Raw genomic sequence first — 26728 nt, forward strand, 5'->3', positions numbered from 1 at the left:
ATCCTGATGCTGCCATATGGCCTAGTGGTGAGGTTCTTTGTCTTCTTGATATTGAGCCTCAATCCTATTGAAGGCTGGAGTTCCTGACCTTCAGCAACAAGCACCTCAGATCCTCCTCAGTTTTAGCAAGCAGGGTTGTGTCGTCTGAATTACGCAGATTCTTTATAGATCTTCCACCAATCCTGATGTCACATTTCTCCTCATAGAGCCCAGCCTCCCAGATGATCTGTTCTGCATATAGGTTGAAAAGGTATGGAGACAGGACACATCTCTGGCATACGCCCTTCCCAATTTTGAACCATGCAGTGTTTCCTTGCTCTGTTCTGATGACTGCCTCTTGGTTCAAGTATAAGTTTTGCATTAGCACAATCAAGTGTTCTGGGATTCCCGTTCTTCTCAGAGTCAGCCACAGATTGTTATGGTCCACACAGTCAGATGCCTTTGCATAAACAATGAAGCACAGATAGACATTCCTCTGTTACTCCCTGCTTTCAGCCAAGATCCATCTAATATTACCTACAATACCGCTAGTACCATGACCCCTTCTAAACCCAGCCTGGACTTCTGGCAGTTCTCTGCTGATGTGCTGTTCCAGTCGTTTTTGGATAATCTTCAGCAGAATCTTGTTTGCATGTGAAATCAACGATATCGTTCTATAGTTTCCACACTCTGTTGGATCGGTCACCTTTCTTTGAAATGGGAACAAATATAGATCTCTTCCAGTCAATTGGCCAAGTGGTTGTTCTCCAGATTTCTTGACACAACTTGGTGAGCACGTCCAGGGTAGCATCTGTTAGCTGCAATATGTCAATTGGTATACCATCTATTCCTGGGGCCTTATTTTTTGCTATTTATTTCAAAGCAACTTGAACTTCTTCCTTCATCACCATAGGCTCTTGCTCATATGTTGTTTCATTAATTTCTTCTATGTCTGCTCATTCCTTTCGATACAATGACTCAGTATATTCTTTCCATCTTCTTTTGATGCCTCCTGGATCATTTAATACTCTACCTAAAGCATCCTTGATTATAGCAACTGGAGGTTTGAATTTGTTCTTCAGTTCCTTGAGCTTAAGAAATGCTGAGTGAGTTAGACCCTTTTGGTTTTCTGACTCCAATTCCTTGCACATTTCATTGTAATATTTTACTTTGTCATCCCGTGCTGCCTCTTGAAATCTTCTGTTCAGCTCTTTAGTATCTTGAGTTCTTCCTTGTGCTTTGGCTTCTCTGCACTGCAGTGCAATATTTAGAGTTTTTTCTGACATTACTTTTCTTTTCTTCCTCTTCTGTCTTTGTAATGAACGTTTGCCTCTTCTTGGATGGTACCCTTGATATCCTCCCACAACTCACCTGGTCTTTGCTCATTTGTGTTCAAGGCCTCAAACCTGTTCTTGAGATGGTTCTGAAATTTAGGTGGGATAGACTCAAAGTTATATTTTGGTTCTCGTGGATTCGGTTTAATTTTCCTCAGCTTCAGCTTGAACTTGCATATGAGTAGTTGGTGGTCTGTTCCACAGTCAGCTCTGGGTCTAGTTTTCACAGCTGATATTGAGCCCTCGGGCCAAGAAGAAACTTCTATGCCCCAGTTCCACAGGACACATCATCTCTGTTCGGAACACATTACCACTAAACTTAGGAGACTCTGGTCAAAGCATAAAAATCTGTTAGCAGCTGAAGAATCTGGAATCATAGAACCCAAGGAAGCTTTAGACGTAAGCTATCAGATCAAGGGCTAGACAATGGGAGATAGGTGATGAAGGGAGTGGGTAGAAGTGGAGGGTTATCTTGATAGATGGTGGAGCAAATAAGGGGGTCAGGGCACTTGAGCCAAGGGCAGGGACAACACCAAAACTATTGGTTAATTCCACAATAAGGGATATATTTTCACCTTTTCTGTAAAATGCTTATCTGTTGGATACTTCTCTAGATCTGAGCATTCAGATTGACATACACTAGGAAGAAGGATTGGCCATCCACTTCCAAAATAGCAGGCCTCTATGTACAACAGAGCACACGTAGAATGACAGAAAGGGCAACTGTGTATGGAAATACAAAGGAAGAGAAACAGTTGTAAGCACACACTAGTGATTGGAACATGGAATGTGAGAACCATGAATGTGGGAAAATTAGATATTGTTAAGGAGGAAATGGAACATATAAATATTGACATACTAGGCATTGGGATGAGATGGACTGGTATGGGGCATTTTTAATTAAATGATCATATGATATACTACTCTGGAGATGAAAAGGTGAGGAAAAATGGGGTTGCTCTCATAGTTAGAAAAGCCATTTCTAGATCTGTCTTGAAGTACAATATTGTGAGTGATAGGATAATATCCATACACATACAAGGAAGTCCAGTGAATACCACCATCATTCAGATATATGCACCAACAACCAGAGCCAAAGAAGAGGAAATAGAAGATTTCTACCAACTTTTACAGTCGAAGATCGATCGAACATGCAATCAAGATGCATTGATAATAATGGGTGACTGGAATGCAGAAGTTGGGAACAGAGAAGAAGAATCAGTAGCCGGAAAACATGGACTCGGAGACAAAAATGGGGCTGGAGATAGAATGATTGAATTTTGCACAATCAATGACTTATTCATCGCAAACACATTTTTTAAGAGACATAAACACAGGTTATACATACACATGGATCTCACCTGATGGTATGAATAGGAATCAGATCGATTACATCTGCGGAAGGAACCGCTGGAGAAACTCCTGCTGCTTAGTAGCATAATTTGCTTCTCTGTTCCATTCCTGAAAAGCCTTTCCTTTTAGTGGACTTCTGCTTCTTTTTATCTCCACTCTGGGTTCTTACTTCTTGGCTAAGTCATAATGTGGGAAATACTGAGCCAGACCACAGTCCATCTACCTTTATCTTAACAGGAGACTTAAGAGATCTGCCATGAAAGGTTAAGCTTTGTTAAGACACTGTAAGATTTCTTTCCTTGCTGGAAGGAGGAAGAAAGTTTTACCGGAAGTTGCAGATGACTTATTTTCAAGCCATTAAATATTTCCTATGACAGTAAAATAATTGCACTTCTCTACATTATTGCTTACAGCCTCGTCAGACACCAGGGAGGTCTGTGGAAATGGCCTCACAAAATTCCAAGTATTTACGATCCCTGGAAGTGGTGATCCCCAAGGACATGATGCTGTTATGTAGAAAGTTGAATTATTTTTTCAAATTTGTTCTTCTTCAAAACAAAAAGTTTTTAGATTTTTCTGTATGTCTTAGTGCTGTTTGTGGGGAATAAATTGCTGTTTTGGAGTCAGGAGCCCTGGTGGCCCTGTAGTTAACACATTTGGCTATTAATGGAAAGACTGGCAGTTTGAACCCATGTAAGGAAAATTTACATCCTTGTAAACTATATGGGTCATTCTGTTCTGTCCTAGGGTGTTTCTGTGAGTCAGAGTTTGGTTTCTTTTGGAGTCTGAGGATTTGCTGAAAACATATTTTATCAGATCAGTATTTTTACTCCCCCCCCCGCCCCCCCCAGTATTTTTACTCTTTATTCGATTGCTATAAGCCAACTTTGCAGCTTTCTTCTGTTGGGACTTTCTAGATCTTCAGTGTTGCAGTGACATATGATGTGGTCTTCTAAGACATTTTCTTTATTACATTTACCGTGTGGTTAGGTCAATCCATTCATTGAGACAGAGTCGGGACTGATTCATTGCTTCTGCTCCAGTTGGTTTACAGAGCTGTAAATCTCAGGGGAGGAGATTGCCCATCTTCCTCCCTTGGAGCACCGGTAAATTCAAGCCATGAGCAAGGCAGAGTCTTTGAGTTGGTGGTGCAGCTCCCTACAGACTGTGCCGCCAGAGCTCTCTAGACCTAAGGAGCTTTCTGACATTTGCATGAGCAGGGCAGAGGTCACAACTGGATGGTGGTGGTGGTGATTGTTAAGACATGAACAATGGATTTGAACCCTGCTCTGCCCTGTGCTATCTGTGTCAGTCCATCTTGTTGAGAGTCTTACTATCTTTCACTGACCCTCCACCTTTCCAGCATGATGTCCTTTTCCAAGGACTGGCCCCTTCTAACAACATGTCTCAAGTATATGAGACGAAGTTTCCCCTCCTTGCCTCTGAGGAACACCCTGCCTGCACTTCACCCAAGACACTCTTGCTTGTCTTTTTGACTGTTCATAGGATGTTATGCATTCCTTTCCAGCATCACAACTCAAAGGCATCTATTCTTCTTCTGTCATCTTTATTCATTGTCCAACTGTCAGCTGCATTGAAAAGACCATGATTTGGATCAGATGCACCTTAGTCTTTAAACTGACATTATTGCTCTTTAGCAGTTTGGAGAGGTCTTCCCCAGCACCACAACTCAAAGGCATCAACCAATTATTCTTCTGTCATCTTTGGTAATTGTCCAGTTCTCTGATGCATAGCAAATAATTGCTAAGACCATGGCCTGAATCAGGCATACCTTGTCTTCAGACTGACGTCATTGCTCTTCAGCATTTTTGAGAGGTCCCTGACTCCAGCCTTCCTCAGAACAATTTGCCTTTTGATTTCTTGACTGCTGGTGCCAAGAATGTTGATTGTGGAAGTGTGCCTTAATTTAATATAATGCAGTATGTGTGTGTGTGTGTGTGTGTGTATGCTATACCTTTTAAAACAAAAACAAAATCACACACAACCCCCCCCAAAACAACCCAAACCCCAAACCAGTAAGTTCACTTGTGAACTGGTGATTGCTGTTGTTATGTGCTGTTGAGTCAGAAACAACTCAGCTGACCGACCCTCCAGTAGATTTTTAGAGGCTGTAAATCGCATAGGAAGAGATCACCCAACTTTCCCCTATGCAACAGTTGGTGAATTCAAACTGCTTTCCTTTGGGTTGGCAGTGCATCTCCTTACCACTAGGCCACCAGAGCTCCCTGGTGAATGTTAACTCTATCAATTCAATTACTACAGATTCTCTTGAAAAGTAATAGTCTCTAATAACATTTTTTTTAAAAATCCTATTTTTAGATTAATTTTCATTTTGTTACAGAAAGCAAATCATTCACATAAAAAACTGTTTCATTAAAAAAATGAGATCTGTAGAGACCATTGTTAAATATTTAGATTTCTATATTCTTAAAGATTTTTCATTTTTAATAGCTCAGCCTTTTGTGTGAATGATGTATTAAATGTATTTATCTTGGAGTGCAGTTTCTGTCAGCCTTATGAATACTAGCTAGCCTGAGAAATAGTACAAAGCAAAATATTGAAATGTTATTTTGTGGTATTTATTTGACCACTTTTTATCTGAAGCAGTAAGAATTCTTTAATATCAGGATTTGTTAAATCCCATTTATTCATACACTCAACAGATATTTAAATGCAGAAAAGTTTGCTGTTGGTGTAGTTTATTACATATTAGACTGAGAACCCAAAGGTCTGTTATTGGAATCCTCTACGTTGGCCTAGTGGAAAGAAAGTTAGTTATGCTACCAAGTTGAAGGTGGGTGATTTTAATCTGCGATATAGCAGTGGTCTCTGGTATAGCAGTGGTCTCTGGTATAGCAGTGGTCTGTGTGTTGCGGTACAGAGGTAACTTGTGGTTGCTGTGATGCTGAACACTGTGACACTGATGTGCCAAACGTGGTAATGGGTACCCATGGTGGACAGTGTTGGCTGGAGCTTCCTGACTAAAACAAGCCTGGAAGCAGGAGCAGCATCCACTTCCAAAATGGCTTGCCTCCAGAAACTTGATGTACGAACAGTGCTCAGGTCTTTCGTTCATAGGGTCACTATGAGTTGTCTATGACTCGACAGCACCTAACAACAACAACAACTAGCTGTTCTGAAGGAGAAAGATAGGAGTTTTCTTCCCTGTTTACCACCTCAGAAACTCGAAGGAGGGTTGCTGTGAGTCAGAATCAATTTGACAACTGTGATTTTTTTATAGGCAGAAAAGTGGTTGTTGTTAAGTGTTATCATGTGAAGTATGACTCATAGCAACTCTGAGCAACAGATCTGAACCTTGCTCTTACAGCACCATCTTCATGATCTCCTATGCTTGAGCTCATTGTTACAGTTACTGCATCCATCTATTTTGTTGCAGGTCTTTCTCTCCTCCTCTGACTGACTCTCCACCTTGCCCAGCCTGATGGCTCTTTGCAAGGACTGCCCCCCCCCAATATGCCCAAAGTATGAGACAAAGTTTCACCATCCTTGACTCTGAAGAGTACCCTGCATGTACTTCCTGCAGTACAGATTTGCTTGTTCTTATGACAGGATTTTTGTTGTTGTTTTGAGTATTGTATAGTTAGCTTCAACTCACAGCAACCCTTGTACAGTGGAACACAACCCAGTCCCATCTGTGAAACCATTTCATTGAGGAGCTCCTTTTCGCTGACCTCTGCTTTGTCAAGCATGATGTTTTTCTCCAGGGGCTGACCTCTTCCAGGGGGTTTTCAGAGACAACAAATCACACAGGAGGAGATTACCTATCTTTCCACTGTAGAGCAACTGATATATTTGAACCACCTACCTTTGTGTTGGCCAGCACAGTGCTCCTGAGGAATTTATACACAAAGTAGAGTGACACTGTTGCATTGTTAACAAATTTATAGTTACAGCTCTATGTGAAAAGCTCTGGGAAGGATAGATATATAGGAATAAGTAATGTGGAAGAGTTGACCTAATTTGAGAAGTCAGAGCAAATGTCTCTGAAAAAGTAGCCATTGAGCTGAGATCTAAGAAATTGAGTTGTAGTTCAGAAGCCAAGAGAATGGAAAATTATTCTCAGCTACCCTCTGAGCGAACAAGATAATTTTGAAGAACTTCACTGTAAATGGAGATTTGAAGGTCAGAGGCAAAGTGTCAGTCTTCAGTCTGAGAGGCCAGTAGGAGCCAGAGCCTTACAGATCTCACAAATTATGCTAAGCATTTCAGTTTTGATAGGATTAGGAAACTGGTGGAAGAGTATAAGTAAATTAGCGTTTTGAAAGTATAGCTCTGTAGTCATTCTCTTGTAATTGCATTATTTACTCTAAATTCCACATCTTCCTTGTGGTCGAGGTAATACTTGTACTTATTAGATATCATTGACTTGGTTACCACTCCAACTAACCAAATGTACAACAGAGTGAACACAGCCTCACCCCACCCTTACATCTGTTGTTATGCTTGAGACTATTGATGCAGCTCCTGTAACTGTCTTGTTGAGGGTCTTTCTCTTTTCCACTGACCATGATGTCCTTCTCCAGGGACTTATCCCTTTCGATGACATGCCCAGCCTCACTTCTAAGGAACATTTTGGTTCCTCAGGAACAGATTTGTTTCTTCTTCTGGCAGCTCATCTTATATTTAATATTCTTTGCCAACACCGTAATTCAGAGGCATCATTCTTCCACCTTCCTTATTCATTGTACAGCTTGTATGTGCATATGAGGCAGCTCACACTATGTTGACATGGTTCAGGCACTCCTTAGTCTTCAGAGTGACATTTTTGCTTTATAGCATTTGAAAGAAGTTTTGTTTGTTTTTCTCAGCATATTTGCCCAGCGTAATACGTTGTTTAATTGCTTGGCAGCTGCTTTTATTGGCCTTGACTATGAATCTAGGTAAAACAAAGTCCTTGTAAGCTTCCCTGTTTTCTCTGTTTATTGTATTAGTGATTATTGGTTCAGTTGTGAAATTGTTGTGTTTTGTTTTGTCTTTAAATTATATTGAGGCGTAATCCATACTGAAGTCTGTCGTCTTTGATCTTCATCAGCTTTAAGTCTTCCTTTTTTTGTTTAAGTACTACTTTTCTGGCCAAGTTGCTTAATCCCTTTGAGTTTCAATTTTCCCCATCTATAAAATGAAACTAATACTAAATCACCTCATTAGTCATAATGATAAGAGTTTAATGTATTTCTGCTTTGGGTAGAAACCAAAGTAGTGACAAAAAAGAAATGCTTAATAACTGACATCCTTGCTTTTTTAACAAGCAATATACCCAAAGTACAAATGCGTTAACTCTTAACTCTGTGACTAATGAGGTGATTGGTATTAGCTTCATTTTACAGACAAGAAGACTAAAGCTCAGAGGGATTAAGTAGTTTGGCCAAGAATATACAAATAATTTGCTCACAACTAATAACCTAGAGAAAGTTTGGCACTTTGAACATACTCCATGGCTGTGGGAGAGAAACTGACTGTCTGTTTTAATTAAGAAATCCAGCCAAGAAAACACCATGGCGCAGTTCCTCTCTGCAACTCATGGGGCCTCTCTGCAACTCATGGGCTTACTGTGATTTAGAATTTATTTGATAGCAGCTACTACCACCTCACATAATACAGCAAATAAGAGGTAAAGCTGGAAACTTGGACCATTTTTTTCTCACATTGAGTACCAGGCTCTTTATGTGGTGTGGTGTTGTGTTGGCTTCTAAAAATTAAAAATTGTCAGTTGTATATTTTCTAGTCCAGTTGTACATTTAGACAGACTCAATCTCCTTAGATTTTTCAAACCGTGTTGAGTGGATGCAGGGGCTTCTCTCAGTTGCCACCAGAGGGAGCCAGACAGATTATTTTAATCTCTAAATGCTTTGGAATGCTTCAAATCAGGAATATACAATAAAAGCAATTCTATTAGTGAACTCATTAAGGATACCACTTTAAATTAAATGGCATAATATGTTAATTTTTATTTAAAAGTTAAATGTGTGTCCAGTTATTGGAAAGATGCCTTTCCCTCTACTTGCTTCCTTTTCCTCTTTTAGAGTACTCCTTAATACTTTAAATTTTTCCCACCAATAGTTTGTATTATATAATAAAAAGAATACTTACTTGTAGTTTATATGAGAAGTGTGAGCGCTGCTAGATGCACTGTAGTGCTTCCAACTGGTCCATTCTGGTTCAAGCCCTGCTGAGAATGTGTATCTCTACCCCAGATATACTGAATTACAGTCTGCATTTTAAGTAGTTTTATTAGGATAATAAAAGGATTACTCTTAATAGTTCATATTTTTTAAACTACACAGCTGTTCACATTTTTTGCTAGATTACATGCTAAATTCAGCTTCTGTGAATATTTGTGTATCTTTGGGAAAGGAAATGTACTATTTCTGTAAAATTTTATTAGCTGAAATTCTTAAAATTACAGATTTTGTTGTTATGCATTGTTAATTTGGAACTGACTCAGAAAGAGCCTTCAGCAGGTTTTTAGAGACAGTAAGTTGCACAGGAGGAGGAAGTTGCCCATCTTTCTCCCGTGGAGCAGCTAGTGCATTTGATCTGCCTGCATTTGTGTTGGCAGCACAACTCTTTACCATTTGGCCACAGTTACAGGTTACCCCTGATTTTTGTTGCTTGCCTTTGAGTCGAACACGACTTATAGTAACCCTATGAACGAAACTCCTGGAGCCCCTCTACAACTATTGACATTTATCAGAGTTCATAGAGGTTCTGGAGGCTTGTGGTTTAGGAAGTGGATGCTACTCCTGCTTCCAAATTCCAATTCCAGATATGGTGGACCAAATTGACAACTACTTACGGATTTTTTAAAAATGCATTTACTCTTAATAATATGTACTATATAGAGTGTTGCATTATGCAATTTACTGATACTGCTGTTCTCACACCAACCCCCTAATACAAATAGATTCGATTCTTAAAGATGCAGATAATGACATTAATGAAATAAGCAATAGCAAAAAAAGTTTGACTTCCATCAGGACCTATTTCTAATGGAGTGTTGGGACAGAATTCTGTTGTTAAGTTGGAACTGCTATGAATGGTTTTTATTTCTCTGTGAAAAGGGTGAAAATTTATTTCTGTGCCCCCTTTTTGTAGATAACAGATAAAGGAAAAAATGTAAAGTTGTTTCTCTTCATTGTTTGCTCTAAAAGAATATTTAGAAAGTTGACTCAAACTATTAGATGTGTGTTTCTAAGCCAAAGAGTAAATGTATCTTTAGTTGATGAAATGAGTGTAACTTATGGGTTCACATAATGCTAAACTTCTATTTAGTTTCTCAAAACAACTATCTTATTTGCTTATGATTCTGTGACTTAGGTCACCTAGAAGCGCTTATGCTGGTTGAAGATGGCCTCACTGAGGCCTGATGGCTGGTTGAGCATTTCCTTTCTCATGTTCTTTCATGCCGAGGAAGCTCGTATGCTCACCTTGTGCTAACAACATTAACAAGAGGGTCAGGAGCTACACAGTCTTTAACTGTAGGTTCAGAAGCCTCTTAAGATCACTTTTGCCACATTCTTTTTGTTAGAATAAATCACAAGTCTGACTCAGATTGAAAGTTGAGGAAATAATTTTGATGAGAGGACTGACAAAATGATATGCTTTAAAGAGTGAAAGGAATTATAGCACCAACACCATCCACTGGAGGTTGGTAGCCTGACAGGAATGAGTTGCCTTGCAAACCCAAAGTCAGGCTGTTCAAATCCACCAGCTGCTCTGTGGGAGAAAGATGGACAGTCACCTTCTGCATTATTTACAGCCTCTACAAACTTGCTGGAGCTCCAGCTGTGAGTCAGCTTTGACTTGACAGCACATAACACCACCACCACCACCACCACCACCACCACCAGAAGATTACTTTATTACTTTCCTCATTTGGAAAGTATAAATGTTATAATAGAAAAGAATCTTTTTAAGGTTTAAGGTTTTTAAGGTTTAACAATATGTATATAAAGCACTTAGAAGTATTAAACAATTTTGTAATGGAGCTCTTATTGTCTAGTAATTAGGAATTGTACTGTTAACCTAACAGCATGTGGTTTGAATTTACAAGCTGCTCTGTGAGAGAAAGATGGGTAGTTCTCTCCAGTGTGATTAACTGCCTCTGAAAATCTGCTGGAGGTCCAGCTATGAGTTGGTCCCGAGTTGCTGGTACACAACGCCAACACCAAATATGAAAATGTTGTGGTACTTTCAGGACTGCACCACAGCCTGTTGCCACTAGGTCACCAGAGCTGCCTAAATATGACAATATACATTCTTACTCAGTTTGACTTTATATTTTTAATAGTAATGACCCTTTGTAGTGCAACACATAAGCTCTCTGTTACTGACCAAACATTTTTTTTCTTTTTAAAAAAATTATTATTAAATTTTATTCGTTTTAGTGAACATTTACAGAGATTTTTGGTTTTCATTCATTCGTTGTTGCACTGTTTTCTCTACCCTCCTCCCCAGTTCATTCTTCTCCCCCCCCATGTCTGTTTTAATTGTCTAATTGCCACAGTGCTTGTCGAAGCCAGTTCTGATTAATCTCCTTTGTCAGTGTGTCCTTTGCCATTTCCTATCTCTCCTCCCTGAGAAAGACTTCACCCTGATTCATAAGGGAAAGGGGATGGCGTATTCTCTTAGCTACTTCCTGCTGAAAAGGGACACTGTAGGTTTCAGGGTGAAGATCTTCTCTCACTACTCTAAAGGGCCCCTTTGGCAGTAGGAAACACATAGACTATTATGGAGATTGATTTTGGAATTTAGATTCATTGTTATCAGTTGTGCTTAGCCGTACATGTTCATATCCTTGAAGATGTATCATGGAAGTGTTGCAGCCTAGAAGATACAAATTTAACTAACAAGTTAAAAGTACATGAGTCAAAAATTAAAAAGCAATAATATTCCGAGTAGAGGTTCTAATAGTGGCACAAATCAAGTTACAGAGGGAAGGTGGTTCTTACAATAAAAGGCCTATAGACTAGCACTTTGTCTATTATAGTGTAGAGGTTAGGAACCACAAGATGTAGAGGCTCAGCTATGTCATTTATGGTTCTTAAGTCCTGGAGCAAATTCCATCTACCACTGGGTTGTTTTACAACTCGGAAGTTCGAATGCAAGGTAGAGGTAAAGTAAGGAACTGCTTATGAGGTTTTCCGTCCATTCCAACAACTAAGAAATAGTGAGAAGAGTTGGGACCTCAGAAGGCTTTTAGGACCAATTAGTAGGCTCTGTGTCCAGGAGAAAATGAATATACTTACCAGTAATGTTAATGCTCACCCACAGCTCTTCTGGGAGGGTCTAAATCGTTGAAGCGTCCTCCTTTGTTTCCAGCTGGGAACTGGGGCCTGTCAGTCCTGTCAGCCAGGACCTGATGTGGGCCACTTTGGCCAGGTGTCCTTCAGAGCCACACTTAAAGCAAGTGAGTGTGTCTCTCATCTGTGACACTGTCTACTGAAGTGGCCCACCTTTCCACAGTGGAAGCAATTCTGAACTCCTTTATTACCTTTGGGTGGTACTGACCAAACATTGATGGCTCAAACCCACTTGACGGCTTTCTCCCACCTTCTGGGAGAAAGAATTGGCAATCTGTTTCCCGAAAAGAACCTTCTACAACAGAGGCAGTCTGTCATAAGGGATTACTTTGAGGTAAAATTGACTCAACAGTATACAACAGCTACAATGTTTTTAATGCTGGAGTTATTGAAAGTAAATTCTCTGTATAGTAGCCTGTGTGGGAACTTATTAATTTGTATAGAAGCATTGCTTCTATCATTTGATAAAAGTGATAAAAAAATGTAACCAATAGGTAAAGGATAAACAAATCCATGTTGTACATCTTCATAATAAAATATTTTTTTTGACAGCAACTAATTTGTGTTTATAAAAATTATCTGTTGGGTTTAGATAGATACCTTTTATATATCTCACTTTAAACTTTAAAAAGTTGACTAGTAGGCTACAAGTCTTATGAAAATATGTTTCCTGAATGACCTCTGAGTTCTAATAAACATAGTTTTGTTGACTATTTCTTTGCAAAGCCAAGAGAAAATAGAAAACCAAGTGAACAAAAATATCTTTTGTTGTTTTTCACTGTGGTTAAACTTCATCATAGGCTTTTTTTTTTAAAGTGAACATTAACAATTTTTCAAAGTCATGTAAGAATTTGAAGGAATAACGTTTTCTGTGACATAAGGCCATTTTGAATAGTTTCCTATCTCAGCTGAGCAGGAGGAGAGGGTGAGAGAACAAGTGAGGGGACGGGACCATAATGAAGGCCCCATGTGTGCAGCGAGACTGTGGAAACACCCAGCAGCAGTCCCCCACCAGCCCGCTGGCCTCCCTGACTGCTCGCACATGTTGCTGGGCGCCAATTTTAATGTCATTTGCCTCATTATTAATGTAAAAAACGCCTTCTTGGATTTTCCCCATAAATTTCTTTTGCTCTATTAATAAATGCCTCTTCTACATTGGAAGCAGTCTTGGTTGAAGTTTCCATGAAAATAAGTCCATGCTCTCATTTAAAAGCTTTACCTTCTGTGTTTTTTTTTAGGGAAAAAAAAAGTTGATTCTAAATCACTCTTCTTTCCAATAAGCATAATGACCATGTTGGAATTGGCATGCTGGTGGGCATCTTCTAATCAGGTTGTCAAGTGATTGAATGTATCTCTCCTTGTTATGTCATATAATAAAAGCACTTGCTGCACGTCTGTAATACGACCTTGTGATGGAGTCAAGGGACTCTTGCCCAGCTATATCCAGTATCTGAAGTTCTATCAGTTTTCCATCAACAGTTATCATTCAGGCACTGAACTCTACACCAATAGGAAGGTCTTGCACAGGCTGAAACCTCTTGTCTGTAAACTGGAGCAATAAGCGTGATTTACCAACACCTGGGTCACTGATGATGATGTACTTGAGGAGATAGGTGGCCCCTGTCTCGATAAACCTTTCTTACTTGTTTTGCTGAGTTATCACTCTTGTATGTTGATTCACTTAACTATAGTCATCTCAACTAATCCCTTGTGGGAATTAATACCAAGTAGGGAAGAGATAGAGACAACTCTGGTTTAAACACTTTTCAATACTGACCCACCAGTTGCAAAGAAGAGCAAAGCCAGTGCCCTGGGTACTGACAGTATTTTTTCATAGGATTCTGTATGTCTGTGTTTCTGAATTTGAGCTAAGGCCTTGAAGCTTGCCTTCCTGTGCAGCCACTCATGTATTCACTAGCCCCTGTAGCCTGTTTAGGAGGTATTAGGACCCTGATTGTAGCATCAGCAAATGTAGTCTGTGCAGGAATTGCTGAGCAGCATGGATATATGGTTTTTTTCAGAAGGGAAAGCAGAAAATAATCTCTGAAGATCCTGAATGACAGTTCAGAAACTATCAACATGTTCCTCCAATGCATTGTGTTTTCAAGATTTTCTAGTTTAGCTGCTGGTTGAGTTGATTGATGCTTTCAGCATGATAGCCAGACTGGGCTTCCCACTGATGGGTCTCCTGCACAGTGGTGATGTGCTGTCTCCTTGTTGCTCATGTTGTTGTGGGGTGCCGTAAAATCTGACCTACCACTAACATCAAGCTGCATCTCATGACCCCAAAATCTCTCTTTGGAGAAGAACAAAATGCTTGCTTTGGTGCTTACTCTGAGGATACTGTGTGATGGAGACACATTGCAATAGTGTGTTGGCACACCTATTCCTATTCTGCTGAATGATGAACTGTCATGGCTTCCTTGAATGTCCTTTTTCCTCAAGGTCCTTCAGCCTCTGCACCTCCATGTGACACCAACAGGCATGTCTTAAATGTCACTATTTACTGTATTCAAGATGGTACGATCCTGAACACAGAAAATTCAAAAGAATCCTAAATATAGCTTCTAGACTTAAAAGAATTCAGCTAAGCTGCAGACTGAGAGCAGCACCAGCCTCAGCAGAGGCTCTCATCACTCGTGTGGTAGGTGGAAACAAGCTCTCTGGCACGTACAATGTCCAACAGATGGAGGTGAGGTGCACAGTCAGGTCAGAGTTTCTGCTCATGTAAGAGGGAACTGAAGTCCAGTGATGTGAACCAGGTGACAGGTAGCATCTCCTCTGTTTTCCCCCACTGGCCAGTAGGCAAAGGATGAGCAGTAGACCTTAACCTAACAGTGAGGCATGAGCCTAGAGTAGGGGGTCTTGGGTTGTCTGGACCAGTGGAGGTTCCAGGAGCCTGTTGTGCAAAAATGTGCCCTGAAGGCTTCTGGGAAAAGAGTATAGAAGCATGTGGTTGAGGGTGGTGTCTACCTCTTTCTGGGATGGAAATGAGGGAGGGAGGATGTGGAGGGTGGGGTGGGCGAGTGCTGGATCCTGGTGGGGAGGAAAGTGTAGTGGGTGGGGGGGCGGATGTGGCCCAGGAAGTGGGGAGGGAAATGATGGAAGGCAGGAGTGGGAGGGGGAGGTGCAAAGAGGTGGTGGAAGGGTACCCTTTGCAGGATCTTGACTACCTCATCTTCCTCCCACAGAGGGTAGATTTTCTTTGTGTAGGTCTTTTGTGTCTGTGCTTAGATTTATTAATATTTTATCTCTGTTATCTTTCTTGGTAAAGATTTGTGCTGCTAGCTCCATGGATGGTGGTTCGAATCTGCCAGTTGTTGTGAGGGACACAGAAAGGGAGTCTCGTTCTGTGCAGTTTACAGCCTCTGTAAATCCACTGGTGGGTCAGCAATGTTTCGGTTTTGACTCCACAACGATGAGCTTGTTGACAGTATTATAAATTACAGTGTTTTCCTTATATCCTTTTTAGTGCTGTTACTGTAGAAGAATCGGAATGATTTCCGTATATTTACCTAGTATCCTGCTACTTTACTGAATAGATCAAGTTGTTGTTGTTATGTGCCCTTAACCTACAACAAATGAACCCAGGCCTATCCTGAGCCAGTCTCATTGCCTCATAGGCTCTTTTTGTTAGCATACTGTTTTGCTTTTGAACTTCGTCAGCAAAACCCAGAGAATGCTTCCTAAAACTCTGGTTTAAAGAGCTGTATCGGAGATTGGCAAAAATAGTTGCTAAAATTCTTAAAAGGCTTGATACTGTTTATTGGTATCCATGTGGGGCTGTTTGAGGTGAGATGTTGATGAAATCTCCCGGGTTTCCACCTTTTTATTTTCACTCACAATACTTAAACCTTTAAGAGAAAATGAATTTTAATCCATTTTTTCCTCTATGAAATTTCTTACTATACAAGTAGATAATTATTTTTTTCAAATAGTTACATGTTTTAAGTTCTGAAGGCAATATTAAGCAAAACTATCCATGTATGGTGGGCATTATATTTTGTTGTGTTTAATATCTATATATTTACTTTGGAACTTAATGCCTCCTCTTTTGAGGAAGGGTCAAAGTATATTATAAAAGAAATGATGGTGTTGTTGTTGTTGTTATGTGCCGTCGAGTCGTTTCCGACTCATAGCGACCCTATGCACAACAGCCCTAAACCCTGCTCTATCCTGCGCCAACCGCACTGCCTCTGACACACCCATCCCGATTACCCCAGTCACTGCATCAATCCATCTCATAGAGGGTCTTCCCCTCCTGCGCTGTCCCTCCACCCTCCCAAGCATGATGTCCTTCTCCAAGGACCCGTCCCTCCCTCCTGGCAACATGTCCAAAGTATGTCAGACGAAGCCCCAGAATCTTTGCCTCCAAGGAGTAGCTTGGTTTAATCCTCTCCAAGATGAATCTGTTTGTTTTCCTGGCAGTCCATGGTACATTCAGTACCCTTATTAAAGTTGGAGAGACAATTTTCTACCTATATTTTTTTTTTCATAAATTCCTCTAAGTGCTAGTTGTTGTTAGATGGTGATTCTCAGCGACTTTGTGACAACAGGGTGTAACACTGCCCAGTGCTGTCCTGCCCATCCTCACAATAGTCACTAAGTTTGAGTACACGGGTGTTAGTCTGTCTTGTTGAAGGTCTAGACAGCTCTAATATAGCAGCAAATACCTGCTTTAGGGAGGAGTAGACAGTCTGGTAGTTATCCAATAGACTAGAATAGAATCAAACTGCTGGGTAGGAAATCTTGGCAAAGCAGGGGTTTCTGAGGTATTTTTGTTTAGTTTTGTTTTTAACATAGTTTTTTTTTTTTTAGAGGTCCTAAAGCAGTTTAGATTATCTTTTAAATCATCATCTTAATCATCAATAGTTTATTATTGTATTTTTGGTACTTGACATTTTTATGTAGGGAAATCCAATAAAGGAGGATTAAGCCTGTTGTTGCCATGGTCAGGAAAGTAATTTATATAATTTTCCCTTTCCTCTTTTGTTCTATTAAGACCTGACTACATACATTCGTATTGTACAGGGGAAGGTTAGAGAGGATGGGAGAAGTGGATGGCACATAATTAAGGAGAAGGAAAAAATTCTGAGAGGAATAAAGTTAGAGGTTAGGGAGAAAGGGATGTACAGCTTTTGTTTTTATGCTTTATCTTAGCATTCTTTTCCTAAATCTAATAATATCTAATAATATATAAACTCTAATTACATAAGAGAGAAAGAACTAACCTTTGGACTAACTAGAGTTGGGGAAATGTCTTTAGCTATTAATCCAGTGAACGGAGTAGTTCTTAGTTGTTTGGACTAATCTTCAAGAATTGCTTCTGCTTTATGAGTTTTGCGTTTCTACTGTTTACTAAGCTTTCAACTGTGGTAGAGTTTTTCTGGGATTTAGTAATGGGAAATTTTGGTAATTGCGGGGTGCTACATTGAAATTGTAACAGCTTTAGTTTGCTTGGCTCCATAGTCAACAGTCTTGGCACCAGCAGCCAGGAAATAAAAAGATGCATTGCCATGGGAAAGTCTGCTGTTAGGGACCTCTCCAAAGTGCTGAAGAGCAGTGGTGTCTCTCTGGAGACTAAGGTGTATCTGATACAGGCCATGGTCTTCGCAATCACCTGTTATGCATCAGAGAGTTGGACAATGACCAAGGAGGATAGAAGGAGAATTGATGCCTTTGAGCTGTGGTGCTGGAGAAGAGTATTGAGAATACCATGGACTGCTAGGAAAACAAACAGATTTGTCCTGGAGAGGGTTAAACCGGGTGGCTCCTTGGAGGCAAGGATTCTGAGGCTCCGTCAAACATACTTTGGACATGTTGTGAGGAGAGACCGGTCCTTAGAGAGGGACATCATGCTTGGGAGGGTGGAGGGACAGCGCAGGAGAGGAAGGCCCTCTATGAGGTGGGTTGATTCAGTGACTGGGGTAATTGGGATTGGAGTGTCAGAGACAGTGCGATTAGCACAGGACAGAGTGGAGTTTAGGGTTGTTGTACATAGGGTCGCTATGAGTCGCAAATGACTCGACGGCACATAACAACAACAACAACAACAGGAATCTGGTATGCATTGTTTCAGTGAGATACTTTGGGAGTTTGCCAGAGCTATATCCTTTTGTGGAAGACATTATATAATGCCCAAGTTTAAAAAAAAAATTGTTTTAGCTGAAACTTTATGTGTTGTTGTTGTTATGTGCCATCGAGTCACCTGCGACTCATAGTGACCTTATGTACAAGAGCCCTAACAAAGCCCTAAATCCTGCTCTATTCTGTGCCAATCTCATTGTCTCTGACACACCTACCCCCGTTGCCCCATTCACTGAATCAATCCATCTCATCGAGGGTCTTCCTTCCCTGTGCTGTCCCTCTACCCTTCCAAACATGACCTCCCTTTTTCCAAGGACTGGTCCCTCCTTGCAACATGTCCAGAGTACGTCAGACGAAGCTTCAGAATCCTTGTCTTCAAGGAACAGCCTGGCTTCACCCTTTCTAGGACAGACCTGTTCATTCTCTTAGCAATCCATGGTATATTCAATATTCTTCTCCAACACCACAGCTCAAAGGCATCAATTCTCCTTCTGTCATCCCTCATCATTGTCCATTTCGCTGATGCATAGCAAGTAATTTCAAAGACCTTGGCCTGTATCAGGTGCACCATAGTCTCCAGACTGACATTGTTGCTCTTCAGTGCTTTAGAGAGGTCTCTGACAGCCAACTTTCTCATCAAAATATGTCTTTTAATTTCCTGGTTGCTGATGCCAAGAGTGTTGATTGTGGAACCAAACAAACTAAAGCTGTGAACAATCTCAATCTCTTCACCATTATCATGATCTGATAATCCTTAAATGATCATCAGGGTTTGCATGATGCTTGGTTGGAATTTTTTTTTATAGTTTAAAAAGTTTTATTCCTATTTTACATGATACTCACAGTCATAAAATTTTATTCCATAAAATTTTCATATTCAGAGTTGCAACAGCTTGGTCAAACTTGAACTTGGAAGAGAAGTCATATACATTATGTAGCTTAAAAGGGAGAAAATGGAAACTGGAGCAGAGGGGTTCCAGTTTTCAGTTTCTTCCTCTAGAGTAAGTTTTCTGTTTATGGTAAAGAAGAGAACTCAAAATAGTTATCTGACAATATTCTACACAAGAGTCATTTCCGTCAACGAAGCAGTTTTTTGACTGAAGTATACTTTTAATTATCTCTGTTACTTCCTAGGAACGAGTGTACAATTTTAGTATATTATTTTATTTTTCCACTGTATCCATCTTACAGATGACTTGCATTATAATAGTTCATAATGTTTCACAGTAAAATGGTTTCAATCATGTCCTCCTATATAAATGCAAACTTCAGAACAAAAGAACAAAACTCCTGTCTATTAGAATCCATTCAAGTGTCAGCATCATCCACTTAGTAAGAGCAGCCAAACAAAACCATAATTGCAAAAAAATAAATTGATCATCTTTAGAGCCTGCAAATAACATGAAGGAGCTAAGTAAGTGTAAGTTCAGGGAAAGACTCAAGAGAGGCCTTGGAGGCAAGGATTCTGAAGCTTTGTCTGACATATTTTGGGCATGTTGCAAGGAGGGACCAGTCTTTGGAGAGGGACATCATGTTTGAGAGAGTGGAGGGACAACACAGGAGAGGAAGACCCTCAATGAGGTGGATCGATTTAGTGATTGGAGTAGTGGGAATAGGTGTGTCAGAGACAATGAGATTGGTATGGGATAGAGCAGGGATTAGGGCTCTTGTACATAGGGTCACTATGAGTCACAAGTGACTCTACGGCACATACCAACAACAACAAGAAGCATGGAGATCTCTAAATATTGCCAGACTTATTGATGGCAAAAGAAGATGAAATCCTGTTCTAGAACTGACTGAGAGAAAGCCTTCCCCTTAGAGTCAGGTTGGCATTTTATGATGTTGGTAGTCAGTGACCACGGTCCTGCCAGATTCCAGTAATGTGATGTCTTATGTTCGGCTGGCATTTTATGATATTGGTAATCAGTGACCACGGTCCTGCCAGATTACAGTACTGTCATGTCTTACGTGTTGCTGTGATGCTGGAATTTGTACCACTGTTATTTCTGACACTCGGAGGATCACCCATGGTGGAGGATCAACCATGGTAGACAGGCTTCAGCAAAGCTTTCAGACTAAAATAGGCTAAGAAGCAGAATGGACCATCCACTTAGGAAATAACAGGACTTTGAAAACTCTTGTGGTTGTTAAGTGCTGTAGAGTTGAGTACAACTCATAGCAACCTATAAACAACAGATCTGAACCCTGTCCAACCTATGCCATCCTCATCGTCTCTGGCACACTTGAGTCCATTTCTGCAGTCATTGTGCCAATCTATCTTGGTGAGAATCTTCCTCTCTTTTGATGACTTTCCTTATCTTTCCAAGCCCCTCCCCATAGAAAAGCCTCTCCTAGCAGCATACCCAAAGTATGTGAGAGCAAGCTTTGTCATCTTCACCTCCAAGGAATATTATGGCTGTACTTTCTCTGAGACATACCTATTTGTTCTTTTCGGAGTCTGTTGGATATTTGGTACTAATGGGGAAACATTGTTGAATACAGTGCTTTGAAAGATGAGCCTGGAGGATTGGAAGACATTAAAAATGTAAACTGAGGAAGAACTTAAGTAGAGGCTATTTTAATGATGCAGAGGGAGTAGAGCTTTCACTCAGTGAAGGACCTTCATGTACAGATGACAAGACCCAAACTGAGGAGAAACAGCTACAAACATTCATTAGTAATGGGTATATGGAATGTTAAAGCTAGAAAAATTGGAAATTGTAAAAGAGTAAAGGGATGCATAAAAATTGATATCCTGGGCATTACTGAGAAAGATGGACTGGTATTCACTATTTTGAATTAGACAAGAATATGATCTACTATGCTTAGAATAACAAGTTGAAGAGACTAAGAAAAGATGACTTCACAATTTATCCTGAAGAGCTCTGCTGTGAGTGATAGGAAAGCCTGTTAGTACTATTCTTCAAATATGTATACCAGCCGCTAAAGCCAAAGATGAAGACATTCAGGATTTTTACCAACATTTGGAGCCTGAGATTGATTGAACATGCAATCGAGATGCATTAATAATAATTAGTTAGTGACTGAATGCAAAAGTTGGAAAAAGGAGGAATGGAGAGTTGAAAAATGTGGCTTTGTGACAGAAGTGAAGCTGGAGACTGTGTGATAGAATTCTGAAGAGTCAATAATTTATTCAATGCAAAAGTGCTTTTTTAAAAAAACATGAATAAGGCGCTCTGGTGGCCTAGTGGCAAGAAGCTGTGCTGCAATCCAGAAGACATCCAGTTTGAATCCATCAGATGCTCCTCTGGAGAAGGAGAGATAATCTCCTCCTGTGCCAGTGGATCTGACTCAGTGGTATACAAACACACAAAAACAAACAAACATGAACAAAAACCCCCAAAAATAAAAAACCAAAATAAACACAAATAGCATCTGTACTCATAGGCCTTTCTTGATGGATTACACAGAAATCACATTCAGTACATCTGTCGAAAGAGACAGATGGAGCTCAGTGATAGCAGTCAAAACAAGGCCAAGGACTCTGGAACAGGCATATCCAATTATGTGTATGCAGTTTTAAATTAAAGCTAAGGAAAAGTTTAAAAAATTCATGAGGACCAAAATATGACCTTGAGTCTATCTCATTTGAACTTCAAAAATCATCTCAAGAGTAGATTTGATGCAGTGAACACTAAAGACTAAAGATTTAAAGAGTTGTAGGATGACAGAAAGGGCATCATTCATTAAGAAATATAAGGGAGCTCTGGTGGCCTAGTGGCAAGAAACTGTGCTGTAGTGCTGGAGGCATGTGGTTCTAGGTCACCAACCACTCACAGGAGAAGGATGGGCAGTCTCCTTCCATGTGATTAACTGCTTCTGAAAACCCGCCAGAGGGTCAGCCCTGGGTTCTGACTGTATGGTACACAAGAACAACAACAAGGCCATTAAAAAATGAGCAAGAAAGAAATGACTAAAATAGATGCCAGAAGAGACTTTGAAACTTGGATTAAAATGAAAAGAAACCAGAAGAAGGGGAAGGAATGATGACATAGAAGAACTCAACAGAAGGTCTGCAAGGGCAGTTCCAGAAGACAAAGCAAAGTATGTGCCAAGAACTGGAATTAGAAAATCAAAAGAGAAAAACACACTCAGCATTTCTCAAGTGAAAAAAACGAAAGAACAAATTCAATCCTCAAATAGCAATACAGAAGGATTCTATGGCAAAATCTTGAAAGGTGCAAGAAGCATTAAGAGAAGATAGAAATAATACACCAAGTTCTTGTACCAAAAACAGTTGGTCCACATTGAAACATTTCAAGAAGTAGCATCTGATTGTGCTCATGTGAAACCTACACTTGGACCAGGAAGCAGTCTTTAAAACAGAGCAAGGAAACAATACATGGTTCAGAATCTGGAAAGAAATGCATCAGGGATGCATTCTGTCTGCATACCTTTTTAACCTATATGCAGAACAGATCATCCAGGAGGCTGGGCTTTAAAGGGAGGGATGTGGCATCAGGTTCGGAGGAAGACTCATCAAGAACTTATGCAGATAACACAACCTTGCTTGCTGAAACAGAGGAGGACCTGAAGCACTTGCTGCAGAAAGTCAGGAGCTATATAGTCTTCAATATGTATTGAAGAGTTTTGATGGGAGAGCAGCAGAGCTGAGAGCATGACTCACCAGCTCCGGTGCTGCCCCTGCCTTCACTGCCTCCTCCCGCACAGCTATATTCAAGGAAAAGCCCAAGGAGGGAGTGAAGACAGAGAATGATAACATCAACCTGAAAATGACTGGGCAGGCTGGCTCTGTTGTCCAGTTCAAAATCAAGAGGTGTGTGCCTCTGAGCAAGGTGATGAAGGTCTACTGTGAGTGACAGGGCTTGTCAGTGAGACAGATTAAAGGGAGGTTTGATGGACAGCTAGATAAAGAAACAGACACTCCAGAACAGCTGGAGAAAGAGGATGAAGACACAATTGAAGCATTCCAGCAGCAGACAGGTGGCACACAGGTGACTGGAGACCTGTTGGAATGTCACATCTAGAGGGACCATCTCACATCTGTTTCACTTGTCCTTGCATTTGTGAACCAGTAGTAAACACATGAACACACCACCACAGGGTCTTCAGAAACTCGAGACAATCACCAAATAACTTTCCTGACTCCTTGATGTACTGTAAGTGCAACTCAACACCATTTCTGCAGGGATTAATCTACAACTGAAATTGGGCTAATACTAATTGTTATTATTGTTTAGGTGAAATGAGTTGCAAGGTTTTTGAGGCTTGTTATGTTTTTACTTTTACTTTTTTCTCCTTCCTAGAACACTTCTCCAACTTATGGGCTGTCCGTTTTCAGTCTACATTTGGAGATCCTGTCCTCAGGTGTTGTGATCTTCTCCCCCACTGCCTTATCTCGTCAAGTAGATAGCTTGTGTGTACTACAGTGGGTACTTCTTCTGGACATATGTTTTGGGAGCCTGGCGGGGGTAAAGACAAAATTTCACTTGCTATTTGTTGAAGGTACTGTTTATGAAATTTTTGTTTAATATTGCAAATTTAAGCTTTGTCAGGATATGATAAAATAAAAGGGAATCTGTTAGGTTGCTGCATAAAAGGCAAACAAGGGAAGTAGCAGAGGCCTTGACTAGTGTGGCCTCGTCATCCCTGCCCTTGAGTCTGTCCCCACAGGGCTCTGGCCCAGGGTCCCTGCCACCACTGCTCAGTACTTGTTGATCAGTGTGGCAGGGGACAACTCAATTGGCTTCTCCCACTTTTTTTTTCTCATATAGGAGAAAATAATGCCACAATTTCCATTTGATACTAGTATTATGGTCTCTGATTTCTTTTAGTACTTGCTTCTGATGAGTAATTACAGTCCCCATTTAAAAAGTAAGATTATTGCCGAATTTGCAGTTGTGTTGTTGTGTACAAGAGCTCTGAAGTGTGGTAACAAAAAGAAACCCATGGAAAGATGACTTCATTATTCTTACAGAGTTCTTCTCTGCTGCTTTCCAAATATGTATTGAGTTAATGCATTAGTTTGGTGATTTCATTTCTGTGAACTGTTTTGGGATCTATACCAACTAAAAAGTCTCATCGTCTGCCTGTTGTCCTTCATTAAGAGTTTGTTGCTGCTTGATGGCCATTCCCTACTCTTTAGTTATCTGGCTGTGTGACATGACCCATCATTCTTGCTTGTTTGAAATCTTGCTAAAAATGTTTGCTTACCTTTGCAGTTTGCTGAGTGGGCAAGCGTGGGATGTTTGTTGGCTCTGTTGTGTTTATTCACCAATTTGTACATTATTTGTTGTCCTTTATCACTGTAAATAGTAAATATTGTTTGGTATTCTGGAAAAAAAAGAAAAGATTGAACATCAAAGACAAAGATTCTCACCACTAGGCCACTTGGCAGCACCATGATGGATGGAGAAGAGATTGAGGTTGTTAACAATTACAGCTCCACAATCAACACTCTTGGCACCAGAAGTTAGAAAATCAAAAGATGAATTGCACTGGGAAAATCTGCTGTCAGGGACCTCTCCTAAGTACTGAAAAGCAACAGTGTCAGTCTAGAGACTAAGGTGTGCCTGATCCAGGCCATGGTCTTTGTAATTACTTGCTGTGCACCAGAGAGCTGGACAGTAACTAAGGATTACTGAAGAAGAATTGATGCCTTTGAGTTGTGGTGCTGGAGAAGTCTTGAACATACTGTGAACCACCAAAAGAACAAACAAGTCTGTCTTGGAGAGGGTAAAACCAAGTTTCTCCTTGGAGGCTAGGATTTTGAAGCTCTGTCTCACATACTTTGGGCATGTGGCCTGGAAGAACCAGTCTTTGGAGAAGGACATAATGCTTGAAAGGGTGGAGTGAAGGCAGGAGAGAAAGACCCCAGATGAGATGGATTGACACAATAATTGGGGTTATAGGGTGAGGTGTGTCAGAGTCAGTGAGTCTAGCTCAGGACAGGGCAGGCTTCAGGGTTGTTGTATATAGTGTTGCTGTGAGTTCCAGGTGATTCGATGGTACGTAACAAAAACAACATCATTACTATCATTTGCAAGTAGAAGATTATAAAAAGACTGGAACAGTGCATTGACAGGGAACTTCCAAATATTCAGGCTGAATCATTGCTGATTTCTGATGGATCTTTAACTCAGCAAATACTAGAAAGATGCTCATTTGTGTTTTATTGGCTTTTTAAAAAATTGTTTTTGCTTAATTTTATTTTACTTGAATCCACAGTCAACATCTATGGTGTTTGTTGTTCTTAGATGCCTTTGAGCCATCTAGGACTCATAGCAACTTTGTGAACAACAGATATGAACTTTGTGCATTCTGTGCCATCCTCATCTTCTCTAATATACTTGAATCCATTGTTAACAGTCACTGTGTCAATCCATCTTGTAGAGGGTCTTTCTCTCTTTCACTAATTTGCCACCTTTTCAAGCATTCTTTCCTTTTCTAAGAATAGGCCTCTCACAATGAACAACATGCCCAAAAGAAGGCTTGATTGAAACAAGTCCACAAGAACCAAGATACGCCCTTGAGTTTATCCCGCCTGAGTCTGGTTTTGACTGCTGATATTGAGCTTTTCCAGTGATTTGTTATTTTCACACATGTAGTCAATCTGATTCCTATGTAGTTTATCAGATGTAGTCTGATTATCTGTATAGTTGCCATTTGTGCTTGTTACAATCAGTATTTTTTTAAATTTTATTTTATTAATCTTAATGAACATTTACAGAGATTTTAGATTTCCATTTATTACAATCATTATTTATTTTTAATAATTATTGATTATGCAGAATTAAAGAATTTGATAGTCAGCTTCATTTCTCTTACCAAGTAGGTAATGTCCAACTACCATTCCTTCTTTGTGTGTGTGTGACTTCTTCATTTCAGTTACCAATTAATACATCTTGATTGCATGTTTGGTCCATTTTTGAATGTAATCAAGAAATTAAAAGATGTGTTGTATAGGGAAAATTCGATCTTAAGGATTTTTCCAAAATCCTGAAGAGCAAAGATGTTAGTTTACAGACTAAGTGTGCCTTTTATAGACCAAGCCATGGTATTTAATTTGCTTCCCATGCATCTGAAAGTTGGATAATGAATAGGGATAACCAAAGACTATTTGATGCCTTTGAATTGTAGGATTGGAGAAGAGTATTACATAGCTTACGGACTGCCAAAAGAACAAACAAATCTGTCTTGGAGGAAGTGCAGTCAAGGTGCCCCTTAGAGGCAAGGAGGTGAAACTCCATCTTGCATACTTTGACCATTTTTGGTCTAGTGGGGACAGTCCTTGAAAACAGATGTCATGTTGGGAGTGATAGTGGGTCAGGAAGAGAGAAAGACTCTATTGAGATGGATTGACGCAGTGATGACAACCGTGTGCTTGAGCATGGAGGATATCATGAGGATAATGCAGGGTTGGTCAAGGTTCAGAGCTCCTGTTCATAGGGCTGCTGTGAGTTATAGTTGACTCAGTGCCACCTAATAGCAAAGAATGGTAGTCACTGATGGTAACTGCTTTGAACCATTAAATGATTGCTGCTGTTTGATCCTATTGAGTACATTTCCTCTAATAGAAACCACATGACACACCCCTGCATCTCTGACCCGCGACCCCCATCTTCAGGTACTGCATTGCTCCCCTCC

The 26728-nt window shown here is 40.2% G+C and overlaps 2 pseudogenes; one reads left to right on the forward strand and one right to left on the reverse strand.

Annotated features, from left to right (window-relative positions):
- Nucleotides 1-14286, reverse strand: part of LOC102876599 — a 48889-nt pseudogene extending 34603 nt beyond the window's left edge.
- Nucleotides 14287-14424: 138 nt separating this feature from the next.
- Nucleotides 14425-23109, forward strand: LOC102876997 (annotated as a pseudogene).
- The last annotated feature ends 3619 nt before the right edge of the window (nucleotides 23110-26728 follow it).

The sequence above is a fragment of the Elephantulus edwardii genome, unplaced genomic scaffold, assembly GCF_000299155.1.
Source record: "Elephantulus edwardii isolate Elephantulus edwardi_28Jun2011 unplaced genomic scaffold, EleEdw1.0 scaffold00066, whole genome shotgun sequence".
In the NCBI taxonomy this organism is placed as follows: Eukaryota; Metazoa; Chordata; class Mammalia; order Macroscelidea; family Macroscelididae; genus Elephantulus; species Elephantulus edwardii.